The sequence below is a fragment of the Chelonia mydas genome, chromosome 4, assembly GCF_015237465.2.
Source record: "Chelonia mydas isolate rCheMyd1 chromosome 4, rCheMyd1.pri.v2, whole genome shotgun sequence".
Lineage (NCBI taxonomy): Eukaryota > Metazoa > Chordata > Testudines > Cheloniidae > Chelonia > Chelonia mydas.
In genome coordinates, this window is record NC_057852.1 from 112,911,213 (window position 1) to 112,926,482 (window position 15,270).

The 15,270-nt window shown below is 45.4% G+C and overlaps 1 long non-coding RNA gene across 1 annotated transcript in view; it reads right to left on the bottom strand.

Moving 5' to 3' along the window:
• The window catches only part of LOC122465386, a 52,438-nt gene extending 40,372 nt beyond the window's left edge, over positions 1-12,066 (bottom strand). Inside the window, exon 1 of the long non-coding RNA XR_006290189.1 lies at positions 11,955-12,066. This is a non-coding gene — a long non-coding RNA (uncharacterized LOC122465386). The remainder of the gene's footprint in view (positions 1-11,954) is intronic.
• Between the last annotated feature and the right edge of the window lie 3,204 nt (positions 12,067-15,270).

Sequence of the window (15,270 nt, forward strand, 5' to 3'; positions counted from 1 at the left end):
ACAGCTATTGACTTTTCATTACATTACTTGTACTCAAAGAGGTAATGGTACAACAAAGAGAGGTAGAGTTGCTATCTCTTTTTCATTCCCATCTAGAGTTAGGCAGGGGGGACCATGAGGAGCAATATGTTTATGTACACAAGGATGTCCCTTGAATCCTTTTGAAAGATCTCAATAAAACTTCCATGGTGGTACTCTCAATCTTCAGCCCAAGGTTTTTAGGGAGGGCTGCCTTATTTCTTCCTCCATGGTAGGACACTTTCCCATGCCAGTCAGCGATAACTTTGGTAGGCACCATTGCAATAAACAGGCTACCAGCATATGGACCTGGGAGACTTCAGGATGCCAGCAGCAGCTGCATTCTCTGTGCCTCTGTTACCCTCAGGAGTGAGATATCAGCTAAAATCACCACCGCCTGTGAGAAATGGTGCCAGTATTCAGTGCCATTGCCCTGTACTCCCATATAGCTTCATGCAACTAAGTGATTCCTTCCTTGCTTCCCTCACCCCGGCGGGTCATACTCACTATGGCTGCAGCAGAGAGTGGCACTGGGAACAAGCAGTCTAAAGCAGAAGTGTCAATAAGCTTGTCTTGTTTAACACTTTAGGAGTGCAAGGGAAGGAGGGAGTTCTGAATCTTAAGTTTTGCTTTCCATTCCTACTATACTGACAATGGATCCTCTGTGTGTTTTATCTGTAGCTGCGGCCATTGCCACAGGGGTTCCCCCTCCACATCAGCAGAATGACCGACCCAGATAAGGAGGAGAAAGAATAGGATGCAGGAGGACATGTTCTGTGAGATCCTGCTGCATTAGATCAGAGGGCCTGGAGGATGAATATTGCAGACTGTATGGAGAAAGAAAGAGCAGACAGGAGAAAGGTGCAGGAAAAAGAGAGGGAGACGCACGAGGACATTATAGGGCTTCTCCATCAGCAAATTCAAATGCTGTAGACTCTTGTCCACCTCCAAATTCAACAATCATGGGCTTGCATCCCTTTTTTAATCCATGGTGACCTCTAGTATAACGTTGATCTACCCCATCCCGACCATTCCATGTGGCCTCAGGGCTCACACACCCACGGCTACCACTCCACACTAGGGGGAAGCATGGATACCCACAGCTTCACATACACTGACCTGTGAGAGCCACAACTGATGTATGTGTAGCTACAATGGACATAAGTGTTACTTCCTCATGTGTATATATTATGGTTCCTAAAAAAATTTAATTTAAAAATGTGTTTACTTCCAAATTCTTCAGATTTCAGATTTTTTTTGGAGCCACTTTCATAAGACAATAAAACTCTTTTGTTCTGAAAGTAATTAATCTTTATTAGTTTACAACACATGATATATAATGCCTGCTGGGAGTGAAGGTAGTAGTCTTGTACATTCACAACTCATAGGATCAGTGCCAAACAGTGCAGTTGTCATAAATGTACAGCAAGCACTGCAACATTGATAGGTTCATCAGAAGTCATATATGCACAGATGTGCAGCAAGCACCACACAATTCCAAACTGCCACCCCAGGTTAAACACAGAATGTTGCTGTGGCTCACTAAAAGTGCTCTTTCAAAGTCTCCCTAAGCCCTGTTGCTCCTTGTTAAGCTTGTCTGATAGCCCTCGTGTACAACTGTTCAAACTCAGCAGGCAGTCACTCCACCTTGACCCTGTAGCAAGTTTTCCCCATTTGCTTCACAAATATTATGCAGGACACAACAGGCAGCTACAACCATTGGGATTTTTTTGCACAGAGATCCAGTCTGGTGAGTAAACAACTCCAGTACCCTTTCAATCGACCAAAATCACATTCAACTGTCATTCTGCACCTGCTGAGCCTGTAGTTGAATCTTTCCCTTGATACCATCAAGGTGATTGGTGTACGGCTCCATGAACCTGGAAGTAAGGGATAGGCTTGATCCCCCAGGATCACTATTTGCATTTCAACATTGCCAATGGTAATCTGCCAGTCAGGAAAGAAAGTTCCTGCTTGTAGTTTTCTGAACAGTCCTGGCTTCTTAAAGATGTGAGCGTCATGCAACTTCCTTGACCAGCCAATGCTGATATCAGTGAAGCATTCCCCATGATCTGCCAGTGTTTACATAACCATGGAAAAATAGTTCTTTAGTTTGCTGTCCTCTGTGGCAAGGTGGTCTGGGGCCAAAATAGAGATATGCATGCCGTTTATTGCTCCATCGAAGTTCAGGAACCCCACTGCTGCAAATCCATCCATTATGTCCTACACATTGCTGAGCATCACACTCCTGCATAGCAGCAGATGATTAATGACCCTGCACCCTTGCTTGACAGTGGATTTTCCCACTCCAGAATGACTTCCCATTGACCGACAGCAGTGCAGTGTTTCAAGTTTCCACAATGTGATAGTCACTCACTTCTGCCCTGTCAGTGCAGCTCTCATTTTGGTGTCCCTGCTTTGGATGGCTGGGACAAGCTTTGCACACAGATCCAGGAGTGTGACCTTGCACATCTAAAAGTTCTGCAACCACTGCTTATCATCCCAAACCGGCATTACAATGTTATCTCACCAGTCAGTGCTAGTTTCTTGAGCCGAGATGACAGCTCCACTGTCTGCAACTGCTTTGTGAACGCCACCAATAACCTTGAATTGGTTCTTGCTATGTCCCACAGCAAAGTGACTCCCAGAAAATCATCATGTTCCCTGTGGTTCTTCTTGTGGCTTTGCAAATAATGGAGGATCAGGCATTCGGTGCTTGCAACGCTCATGACAATAGTACATAGCTGTGCAGACTCCATGCTTCTGTCAGAGATGGTGGACGTAGACAAGTCCCACATGGGTTTGTGGGAAATTGAAAATACATGCGAAAAGTATGGGATAGAGATATTATGGGATGGAGAATATTATATTTTGGAAAGTTGACCCCTTGCTCCCAGTCACCGCTGCATGACTTGTTTCTGCCCCACCATGCATTGCCAAAACCAGCTAAAAGGCTGTGCTGAACAGTGGTGTGTTGTACACTGGGATACCTACCCCTGGTGCACCGCACTGTGCATCGACACAAGCACTCCTGGTGAGTAATTGCAGTGCTGATACAGGAAGCCAAGTATGCATGCACGCAAGTGATATGCCATCTGTGGCAGTTGTATGCCGACATATCTTGCATTGGCAACACTTTGTAGTGTAAACATAGGCTTAGTTAATTTTTGTCCGTACTGTGTGCTGTCTACTGCCCATAATATATAGCTTCTTCCACTGTGTTTCCTGGGAAATTTGATACTGTTTTTATTTGCAGTGTTGTTGTAGCCATGTTGGTCCCAGGATACGAGAGAGACAAGGACGGTGGGGTAATATCTTTTATTAGACAAACTTCTGTTGGTGGAAGGTACAAGCTTTCAAGCTACACAGAGCTCTTCTTCAAGTCTGGGGAAGGAAGCAGAGTATCTGAGCTAAATACAAATTGGAACAGATCGATAAACAGAAGGGGTAATGCATGTTGGAGGGAGTCACTTGAAAGGAAGTGGGCAACTGACCTGCTTTTATTGTGATTAGAGGAAAGTACCCAGCATAACTTTTTATTGCATCTATGCCACCATAAGCTGTGATTTTGCCAGACATCTAGTACTTGGACGCACAGGCACTGGCTTCCTCCGGACCCCGGGGGTGCTCAAACCCCCACTCCAGCCCCAGCCCTGCCCCCACCCGATTCTTCCCCCCAAACTCCCATCCCCGCCTCTTCCCGCCCCCACCCCACCCCTTCTACCAAGCCCCCAGCCCCACCCTGCCTCTTCTCACCCCTACTCCACCCCCGCCCTGCTTCTTCCTGCCTAGTTCCACCCCCTACCCCGAGCATGCCCCATCGCCACTGCTCCCCCTCCCTCCCAGTGCCTCCTGCACGCCACAAAACAGCTGACTGCAGTGGGAGGGAGGCGCTGGGAGGGAGGGGGGAGATGGCTGCCAGTGGGTGCTGAGCACCCACTAATTTTTTTCCATGGGTGTTCCAGCCCTGGAGCAGCCACGGAGTTGGTGCCTATGCTTGGATGATAGATTACTGCGGAAACCCTACTGGTGAGACACAGAATGGATATCTTGAACACTTGTGGTCATTTAAGAACCTATAGCATTTTTCAAAAGAGTAGAGAGAGGTATTTATATTACTATCTTGGACAAATTCTATTGGGCCTCCTTAAATCCATCACATAATTTCAGGTGGTTACAATATTCATCCTTTTTACCTAAACTCTTGTATAGTGTTGCTGTGTGCTGTTAAACGGTTGTTGCACCTCACCTCAAAGGTGGCTGCATCTCTCCTTTGTTGTACTTCAGTTAGTAAAATGTGTTACATGTTTTGGCACTACCTATGTAATAAGATTTCAGGATTGTCACTCCATCTGTGTGTCACTCTGAAGTCTAGAATGTCTGTTGTGTGAAGCAATGGAAACTGCTACAAGCAGGACTGACAGCTCTTTTTGTTTAGAATATCACCAGGTTCAACCATCACTGGGATTCATGGTCTGTTATCTCCCTATTTTTCTCAGCCATTTTCTGTTTTTTACACATTATGAATTACACTCATATGACAGCATGGGCTTTCACCTCATATAAGTGTACGATCATTATCATTACTATTAGCTAATTAGCTCCTGGTCAGCAAGTCCTGCCAGAAATGTATTTATTTTGTTTAAAGCAGTCTTCAAGAAACAAGATGGTGCTATGCATCAAGATTGGAGTGTAAGGTTTGTGTTCCTAAAGCAGATCAGAAAAGAAAAAGTGACATGGTCTGGGAAATCAGCCCAAGAACTATTTAATTACTAATGGACATTTACCTTGGTTGAACTCCAGCTGAATTCATCCTCCACTCTCTCCCTTCTCCCTCATTTTTTTTAAATCCTGGAAACTAGTATCAACAGGTCCCAGCATACTAATATACCTCATGGTGTGTTCACAGACCAGGCTTTAACTGGTGCATGACTGAATGTTTCAGTTCTGGCTGCGTGTTCTGATATTAACTGTGTTTGTCATGCTACATAAGGGCTATGATCAGCAGCTGGCCTCAGGCAAGGGAAAGTAATCAGTCTTTTGGAGAACTTTTCTAGTGGCTGCCAAGAATTTTCTGCATGAAGAAGCCTATTAACAAGCATCATGTGAGAGAATGTTTACAGAAAGTCAGACCTAGAATAAGGAAAATGTCCCCTCTAAATAGTTTCATGGTTGATTAACTCTATGATATTTCATTGATGGGATTTATAGATAAGGGTTACTAACTAACTACACAAAAGTGTTCTAAAAACACGTTAACATGAACTATAGCTTAGGTTTATACAGAAATTCTCTAACAGACACTGCATTTCAAGGGGCAAAGGAATGTTTTTTGTGTATAATATTTATGAAAAGCAAAATCCCACAGCTCAAAGGGTGTATCTGACCCACTGTCCTGCTTAATTTTTGTCTAAACCTCATGACTTAGTGAGTATGGTGATAGCTATATGAAATCCTTGTTCAGAAATTAACTCATTGAGTTCCGGAACAAAACCTAATAAAAATGCAAGTAATGTAATGAAAATAAACTGAACAATTACCACTCTCATATATGTGATAATTAATAATCCAGAATGAAAGGGCCTTTTTCTTATTTGTCAAACCAGTTTCCAGTAGGTTTGCCGGAGTGGTGAATGATGGGTAACTGTGATAGGTAGATGTAGCACCCTGGTCACTTAGGTGCTTGTGTAACAGTGAAAATTACACGCTTAACTGCAAGCAATTAACCTGTTCCAGGGCAGATTGTTGACACTTGGAGGCAATGGCTGGACTAATGATGTAATCAGCTCAATAAGGGGAAGATACACAATTGGCAGGAACAGGAAGTAAATGGGGAGCTCAGAGAACGAGCTATGGGTGATAGAGGAAATTGGGTAAAAGGTTCCTCCTGAGAAATGCCTTTGATATGTTCTGCAATGCTTGAAATCTAAAAAGTAAAGGTGCCCATGGGGAAAAGAAATGGGACAATGTGTATGTTGTGAATAAGAGACAAAGCAAATGAGCCAGACAGTACAGCACATTGGGTAGCTGCGGGAACACCCCACGATAGTAACAGAGAGAATATTTCTTCTAATTCAGTGGTCAGAACTGAAATGTAGAATATAAGATCTTAGTCTGAGAGAGGGATATTTATAAAATATAAATTGTCAAGGATTTTTCTCAAGGCAAGTAGTCCAGTATTAGTTCAGATAGGTTATACAGCATACTTGCCTCTCAACTTCTAGCAGACTGAGGTGCAGCGCTTTTTTCTGCTTCTTTCCCAGTGCTTGCAAGCTAGTTACAAGTGCAAACTGTAATGTCCAAAACCTACTAATAATTATTTACAAAGCCAAAGATATTCTCTAGCTACAGTGTGAGCTCCTCCCTACTGACTTGTCCATGAACTCATAATGTGGGAGTACAGTCTTCATGCCACATCTCCTTCCATTGTTGCAAAATTGTTGGAATTTCCACATCCTATACAAGCTACACTTACAACTGAAATTTGTACAGATGACAAAACAGTGGTGTAATTGAGTAGGACATCCAACATGATATGGGTTTGATGGAAGAGATTAGGCCACATGTGTTGTCACATGACACACCTACCCTTAGTACTTTGAAATAGTGGCATTTCCATTTTTTAAAAAAATCTGGTAATCAAATCACTCTGTTACAGCATGGGAACTAAACCAATCTGTAACTGAGATTCTAGCTATAATGGCACTTAGCACTAATTGTAAACAGGGAGAATTTCCTCTTTCTATACTATCTTGTGCTTTTTAGCAGATAAATTCCAGAAGATTTATGTTTTACCTATAGTAAAACATACTTTTTACCTTATGTGTATATAGATGTAGATACTGATGCACATATTCTTCGATTCATACACTATGCATGCATGTTTGTGACAGTGATACTCGAGCAATAAATTTCATAGCCATATGATAAGCTGCACTTATTGGGCACCTTTGATCACTTTATTTAAGCTTTGCCAGCTAATTGTGTGTCTGAGTCTGCTTCTAACATCCCCAGCCTCATTCAAACAGAAACAATTACGAATAATAAATAAAAACTGCTCAATAAATGTTTTTTCTTCTTTCCACGCAAATATGGAATTTACACTGATCTAATTATCTGGGAGGGTTTTCTTGGTTTTTTGGTTTTTTTTAAAGAATAATTGGATTATGGGTAAGTGAACTTCATCTGGTAAAGTATTTTACACTGTCTCACAAAATCCTGCTTTCAAAGGTCAAGATCATAGCTCCTCTTACATGATCACACCGTGATGGTTGTAGTGGGGAGTTTTCTACACTTCTGCACCAATTATTTGCTTCCTGAGTAGCAACTCAGTGGAGCAATAGCTTATACAGATTCACTACTCCAACTCCTACATGGGTGGGTGGGCCAGGGTAAGGCATATGTGAAGACTTGGCCCTGTCTCCCCAGGGCCCTTGGTGGTGCGGCTGCTCCAGCCTGTCAGTACATTCTCCCTCACGCCCTGGTGCAGGGAGATATAAGAGGTCACAATCTGTTTCCTGGGTTATTCTGGAGCAGCACCAACAGTGTGCCCTATATATGGGGTTTGTGGCAAAGCTGTAATTGAGCTCAAAGTTAATTTAGATCCTTGTGGATGTGATATGTCTCATGAATTGAAACCTGGCTGAAGGAATGTAAACCAATGGTTAGGATAAACAGCAAAACACTGAGTTGTGGGGAAATGTCTAGTCATCTGTTTTAAAGATGCTCTTGTTTAATAGCTACTTCAATGATTAGGGCCCTACCAAATTCACAGCCATGAAAAACATGTCACAGATTGTGAAATCTGGTCTTTGGTGGGCTTTTACTCTATACTATACAGATTTCACAGGGGAGACCAGCGTTTCTCAAATTGGGGGTCCTGACCCAAAAGAGAGTTGCAGGGGAGTCACCAGGTTATTCTAGGGAGGTCACAATATTGCCACCCTTACTTCTGTGCTGACTTTAGAGCTGGGCGGCCGGAGAGCGGTGGCAGCACAGAAGTAAGGGTGGAAATACCATACCATGCCATCCTTACTTCTGCGCTGCTGCTCCCAGCCTGCGGCCGCTGCTCTCCACCTGCCCAGCTCTGAAGGCAGCGCGGCCGCCAGCAGCAGCATACAAGTAAGGGTAACAGTACCGCAACCCCACCTACAATAACCTTGCGACCCCCCCGCCCACAGCTCCTTGTAATTTCAGGACCCCTACAATTACAACACCATGAAATTTCAAATTTAAATAGCTGAAATCATGAAATTTACTATTTTGAAAATCTTATGTCTGTGAAATTGACCAAAATGGACCGTGAATTTGGTAGGGCGCTATTAATGATCTAGAAAAGGAAGTAAACAGCCATAAACTCACTGATTAAAGCAATGCAGACACTTTGTTGAGGATAGAGATATAATACCAAGGGACTTGGAGAGGTGAGAAACATTGGCAGAAATATCAATCCAAGATTCAACTTCGAAAAAAGAAAGATTATTATATCTGTTGCAAAATGATCCAAAGCACAGATATTCAATGGAATGGAGAAACCTGCAAACCGATAATGCCAAAGCGGAGTGATTATAGAAGGCAAGTTAGAAATGAGTCTGCAATGTGATATGACTGCAAAAAGGGCCAATATAACTGCGGGGTTTCATACCTGTAAGCATCACATCAGAAGACAGGGAAATAAAATTCCTGTGTGTAGCCCATGTGGACCAAACCTATAAGACTGCATTCACTTCTGGCATTTTTTAATCTGGGTTCCACATACACAGCCATGATATATGCTTTTGTTCATGTGGTTCCGCAGTTTGCCAGCCATCCCTCAGCCATAGGATGTTTTGTGTCAGTGCTTAGAGATGGTCAAAAAATACCAAGTAGCTTTCCTGGGAAATTTTGAAAAAAAAAAAGTTTCAAAATTTACTGTGATTTTTTTTCCACTGGTGGGGAGGTCGGGGGGAGGGAGGGAACCAAGCTGAAAAATGTTTGCTTTTTTAAAATGATTTGCAGTAAAATTTGTTTTTCAGTAGACTGAACTGAGAATTTTTACAGAAACTTAAAAATTTTTACCAAAAAAATAAAGTTTTACTGAGAAAAATATTTTTAATGAAAAACTGGGAAATTTTGACCAAAATAAGTATTTGGCTGAGAAGCAGACTTCTGTAGGAAAAAAGTTTAAAAAAAAACTTTTTAACCAGCTGTGGCAGTTATAGACCAGCTTTTTTGTAAGTTTTTTATACTGCTAGACCATAGAGATTATTTTTTTTCTTTCCCCAACTGGCATGTGACACTAATATCACCTAATATCATTATTGTCATTTTGACATGAGTACAAACTGTTTTTTAAAAAAATTACAAAACAAAAATGTGTTTGTATTATATGATTGATTGTCTGCATCTCCCTCAGCCTTCATAGGCTTCTCATCTGATTAGACTGCAAGCTCTTCAAGGCAGAGACCATGTCTACATCTGTTTGTACAGCACCTATAATTAAGTCTGCGAGTTCGTCACAGAGGTCATGGAAGTCACGGATTCCGCAGCAGCTGGTGGTCTCAGGCCACCACCAGCAGCAGCAGGAGTTTGGGTGTGGGAGGGGGCTCAGGGCTGCGGGTTGGGGCCTAGCTCCATGTGCTGCCTCCACCTGCAGGCACCGCCCCCGCAGCTCCCACTGACTGTGGTTCCTGGCCAATGTGAGCTGTGAAGCTGGTGCTTGGGGTGGGGGCAACACACGGTGCTAGGAACTGAGGTAGGGACATGTCACTGCTTCCAAGAAGCTGTGAGGAGCTAGGTAGGGAGCCTGACAGCCCTGACAGCCCCCACCCAGCAACAGCCAGGGTCCCAGGCTTCTCCCCCCAAACACTTGCGGCACCCCCCAGGCCATCCCTCCCGAGCACCCACTGCACCCTCCAAGCCACCCCATCCTGAGCACCCATGGTACTCCCTGGGCTGCCCCCCCCCCCCCCAAGATTTAGTCAGGGGTATATAGTACACATCATGGGCAGGTCACTGTCTGTGAATTTTTGTTTACTGGCTGTGACCTGTCCATGACTTTTACTAAAAATACCCGTGACTAAAACATAGCCTTACCTATAGTGATGGAACCTGGATCCTGAATGGGACTGCTGGAAGGGCTTCAGGATATCACACACAGAATCTTTATTAGTGGCTACTTTTCCAGTACCAAGTTCAGGCTACTGTTTTTCTTGGTCTGAGCAGAGTAGTGCAGATAGAAATAACTACATGTTACTCGCAGATCCAGTCCAGAATATGGAGTACAGAATTTCACAGCATCACCCCCTCCAATTTCACTAGAACGGACATTAATTCTCCATTTGAAGTTCCCAGAGAAGATAATCTGCAGCATCAGATGGGCTGATGTAGCCAGAGAGCTTCCTGGCTGTGGTGTGTGCAAGGTCTCATTACTATGGAGGAACTCCCCACTTCTAGTTTGATGCACTGCAGAGAGCAGGGTCTGAATGGATCATATGCTGCCTTCCCCATTGTCAGAGGCCATTGGCAGCCAGTCTTGTGTGACAACCCGCATTTTCTCCAATATGTTGCTTCTTGTGTGTTTTTTCTTAAATCCACACCTGCACATGGTGGTGTGCTTACAAGTACAGCTGCTGCTGACAAGTACAACTGACCTAGTGCGCTGAAATAGACATTTAAGCAGTGGTTTGTCCACTGCTCCACAAGTCTGCAATTAGGTCGGACCTTCCAGCTGACAAAAGCATGCCCTACTGGGGCCAGGGTGCAGGGCAGAGTGAATCTCTTCCTTCCTCGCACCCTGTAATGGTAGCCACTAACAACTCCCAGAAGCCCTCTTCCTCCAGATGGAGTAAGTCAAGTGGTAATGTAACCTTTGGGTGGGCTTCAGTTTACTTCATTGCCCTTCTCCAGTGCCTAAAAAAAATCCCAACTCCCATTGAAAAGCACCTGGAAACCCAGAATTCAGTCAGTGAGGATTTTCAGCAAAAGGATTCCACAGGGACAGTCTTTCCACAATCAGTCCAAAAGAACAAAAGGAATGAACTTAATTCTTAAGTACCAGCTTCATAAAATCTTATGCTGAAGTATAATTAATAATAATAACTTAATTTTTACCTCATAACACGGCTATTTTATAAGTCACTTACATGATCTTCACAGTTAAACATACATACAAATAAAGAAAACAAATTAAATCTAAACAGTTCAGTCCCCACAGAAACACAGTGAGAAGAAACTCAAGAGTTCCCAGAAGCTTAGGTTGAGTTCACCTGAGTCTTGGAGTCTTTGATCACCAAATCTACACAGACTGCTGAGTCAAAAGCAACATCTTCCCTCCCCTTGCTTATAGAAATTCAGTTGGAAGCCAGGTAGATGCTTCCTCCTTCTCTGCTGAAATCACTGAGGCTATGTCTACACGACCATTTATGTCGATATAACTTATGTCGCTCAGGGGTGTGAAAAAACACTCCCCTGAGCATCATAAGTTACACTGACATAAATGTTGGTGGGAGAAACTACCATCGCTAATTGGGGGTGGATTAATTAAGTCGATGGGAGAGCTCTCCCCCATCGAACGGCTTCACAAGAGATCTTACAGCAGCGCTGCTGCACCGGCACAGCTGTAAGCTCTCTAGTGTAGACATGGCCTCGGTTAGCTAGTCAGCTAACCAATTAACCAACCATTCAGTTAAGTATATAGATTAAAAAAAAAAACCTGTTACAAGAAAAATACACAACTGAGAACAGCAAAGTAAATGACTCTTTCCCCATTATCACATTTAAAGAAAAGTTGGTGAATCAGACTAGTTGAGACAATTTAGCTAATACAGTTTGGCTAAAATCATACAACATTCAAAGCATACAATTAAAATAAAAAATTATTTCTCCCTCCCAGTTTCCCCTTTCTAGAATTAACACTGCCAGGGCATCCCTGTTAGAGGGTTAACAATATCACTAACCTGCTGCAAAATGCTTCAGAGTTAGGGAAAATAGCCTGCTTTCTGCTCCTGGGGCTCAGCTTCTCCCAGCCCAAAAGGGAACATGGCCTTCAGCAAAGCAGCTGCCCTGACTGCTTGCCCTCATGGAGTCTGTGTCCAGCTACAGGGAACCACACTGGCCAGTAACCGCACCCAATGGGAGCTGCAGGGGTGGCGCCTGTGGATGGGGCAGGGCGTAGAGCTGCCTGGCCACCCTTTCGTGTAGGAGTCGGAGAGGGGACATGCTGCTGCTTCAGGGAGCTACTTGAGGTAAGCGCCCCCCAGAGCCTGCACCCCTGACCCCCTCCCGTGCCCCAATCCCCTGCCCCAGCCCTGATCCCTCTCTACCTTCCAAACCCCTCAGTCCCAGCCTGGAGCACCCTCCTACACCCCAAACCCCTCATCCCCAGCCCCACCTCAGAGCCCGCACCCCCACCCAGAGCCCTCACCCCCCCCTGCAGCCCAACCCCCTGCCCCAGTCCTGATCCCCCTCATGCCCTCCAAACCTGTCAGTCACAGCCCCCAGCCTGCACCCCAAACTTTTCATCCCTGACCGCACCCCAGAGCCTGCACCCCCAGCCAGAGCCCTGACCCCCTTCCACACCCCAATCCTCTGCCCCAACCTGGAACCCCCTCCCATACACTGAACCCCTCATTTCTGGTGCCACCCCAGAACCCACACCCCCAGCCGAGAGCCTGTACCCCCTCCCACATCCCAACCCCCTGCCTCAGCCTGGAGCCCCCTCCCATACTCCGAACCCCTTGGCTCCACCCCCCCAACCCCTTATTTCTGGCCCCACCCCAGAGCCTGCACCCCTAGCCGGAGCCATCACCCCCCCGCCCCGCATCCCAACCCATTGCCTCCACCCGGAGCCCCTCCCACACACTGAACTCCTCATTTCTGGCCCCACCCCAGAGCCTGCACCCCTAGCTGCAGCCCTCACCCCCTCTTGCACACCAACCCCCTGAGCCAGCCCAGTGAAAATAAGTGAGTGAGTGAGGGTGGGGAGAGCGAGTGACAGAGGGAAGGGGATGGAATGAGCGGGGGTGGGGCCTCGGAGAAGAGGTGGGGCACGGGCAGGGCCTTGGAGAAGGGGTGGGGGAGGGGTTGGACAAGGGTGTTCGGTTTTGTGCAAGTAGAAAGTTGGCAACCCTACCCCCGCCCCCGCATAGATCTGTTAAAGAGAGATATTTCCCTATTAGGCACATGGGTTACAGAGGGAACATTCAATAATTGGGTCTGGCTCTGTGCATTATGGTATTTAGTGTCCTCAATGCTCTAGGCCAGACTCAGTTGGGAACTAAAGACTCAGAGCCTCCTAGGGACAACTGAGATTGCACTGGTGCTGCTGCTTTGCCTCCTCAACAACAAACACATGCCCTGACACCGTTGCTCAGTGATAAGGAAGGCTCTACTCCACCCACACAGTGCTGCTGCATCACTCTTCTCCCCCGCCCCCCAGTTTGGTGTCTGGACACTCATGAAGAAAAATGTTAGCAGCATACAACTGTGATCTCCTCCTTCCTGTCCTCCTGTAACACATCCCTATGGTGCCTGACATTACTACTCTACTGCTCCTCCTCCTCCAAACCCTGAAAAGTGGCAGGGTTCTTTATCTAAGAATAACTCAGAAATGGGTGATCACCAGACAAATTATCCTTTCTGGGTGTATATCCTGACCGAAGCAGCAACAGCGTCTAATTGAACAGCCTGTTTCACATCCTCTGGACTGATTTGATAGCCCCCTGAATACTTGCTTGTAAAAGACCAATATTTCCATAAAGCAGATTGCTGTGGCCTGCAACTAGTAGAAGATCCATGTTGCAATGATGAAGCTCTGCTGTTATCAACATTAGGAGTAACCCCTTCTGTCTGCCTAAGGATGTCTGTTTGGAAGACAAAGTTCTGTATCCTCTGCCGTTATGGCTGTTTCTCTTTGTTATGTTCTGAGTAAAGGCAGTTAGTATATTTTATAAGGGGCACTGCTTACCAAACCAGAGGAACAGAGTTCCCCAAACCTCTCTCCACGGCTGTGGCGCTGAAGCAATTAAATGAGCTAGATCAGAATCTGACCTTACCCTTCACAGCTTAGGACCATGGAGACACACACATACAATTATTTTGTGTCACTGACTGTGATGATGATAGGCAATTACAAGGCAGAAGACACCGTGCAGTATGTATATTTTATCTGAGTTGGAACATGGCTTAACACACTAAGAAGAGAGAGCCTGGCTAAAACTATTTGTCAAAGCCTTGGCAGAGAGACTTCTAAATGAGCCAGAGAAACCTCTGCATACCTTTTTCAGCTAAGCCCACACAAGCACATGTAATGCATTACTTTGTGTGACCATGATGAGAGAAAATTAAAGGTAAACTCTGTACCCAGCCAATGAATCTTACAGTATCCTAAATTTTCCAGGAACGAGGTTGAAGGCAAAGCCTGAAGTGTCCAGAGGGAAAATGTTTATTTCCAGTTTCTGTTGGAGCTGATGTTAGCAGGAGAAGTGCTATTCACTTCACAGTAAGCAGAAAGGGAGTGTTGATGTGGGTGGAAGAGTGTGCAGGATGGGGATGCAGGCCTTCTGTGGCCTGGCTAACTTCATAGTCCTACATGATTACACACTTTACAACTTCCTCTACAGCAGCATTTCTCAAACTGGGGTCTGTGGACCCCTGGTACTCCAGGGGGTTTGCGGGCCCCGCTGATCAACTCCTCGCCCTCCCTCCCAGCGCCTCCTACATGCTGAGTGAAAAGCTGTTCAACGGTGTGCAGAAGGTGCTGGGAGGAGCAGGGACGGGCTGTGCTCAGGAGAGGAGGCAGAATCATGTCCAGGGCTGCCAACCCCGCTGATCAACTCCTCCTCCTCACTCCCAGTGCCTCCTGCACACCGGGGGACAGCTGTTCAGTGGCATGCAGGAGGCCTTGGTAGGGAGGGGAAGGGCGGGGATGGAGTGCGCTCGGGGGAGTGGGCAGAAAGAGGCAGGGTTGATTTTAGCTGCTAGTGGAAGAAGAAGAGAAAACTTGGATGCTATAGACCATGAACCCAACCCCAACTCAGGAACAGTGTTTGCTCTACCATTGGAAAGGCAAAACCAGATGAATGAGGTTTTGCCCAAATCAAACCCAAAACACAGCTGTCCTGCCCCGTCTCTAATGTTAGCCCCAACCACATGAAATGTAAAAGTAGAATTGTCATGATTTCCAGTAAAACTGAGAGGAAAGGGGCCAGTTTTAGCTCTCAGTGATACTTTCAGAATTCTCAATACCCTAGCTCCTCCAGGGATTTATTATTT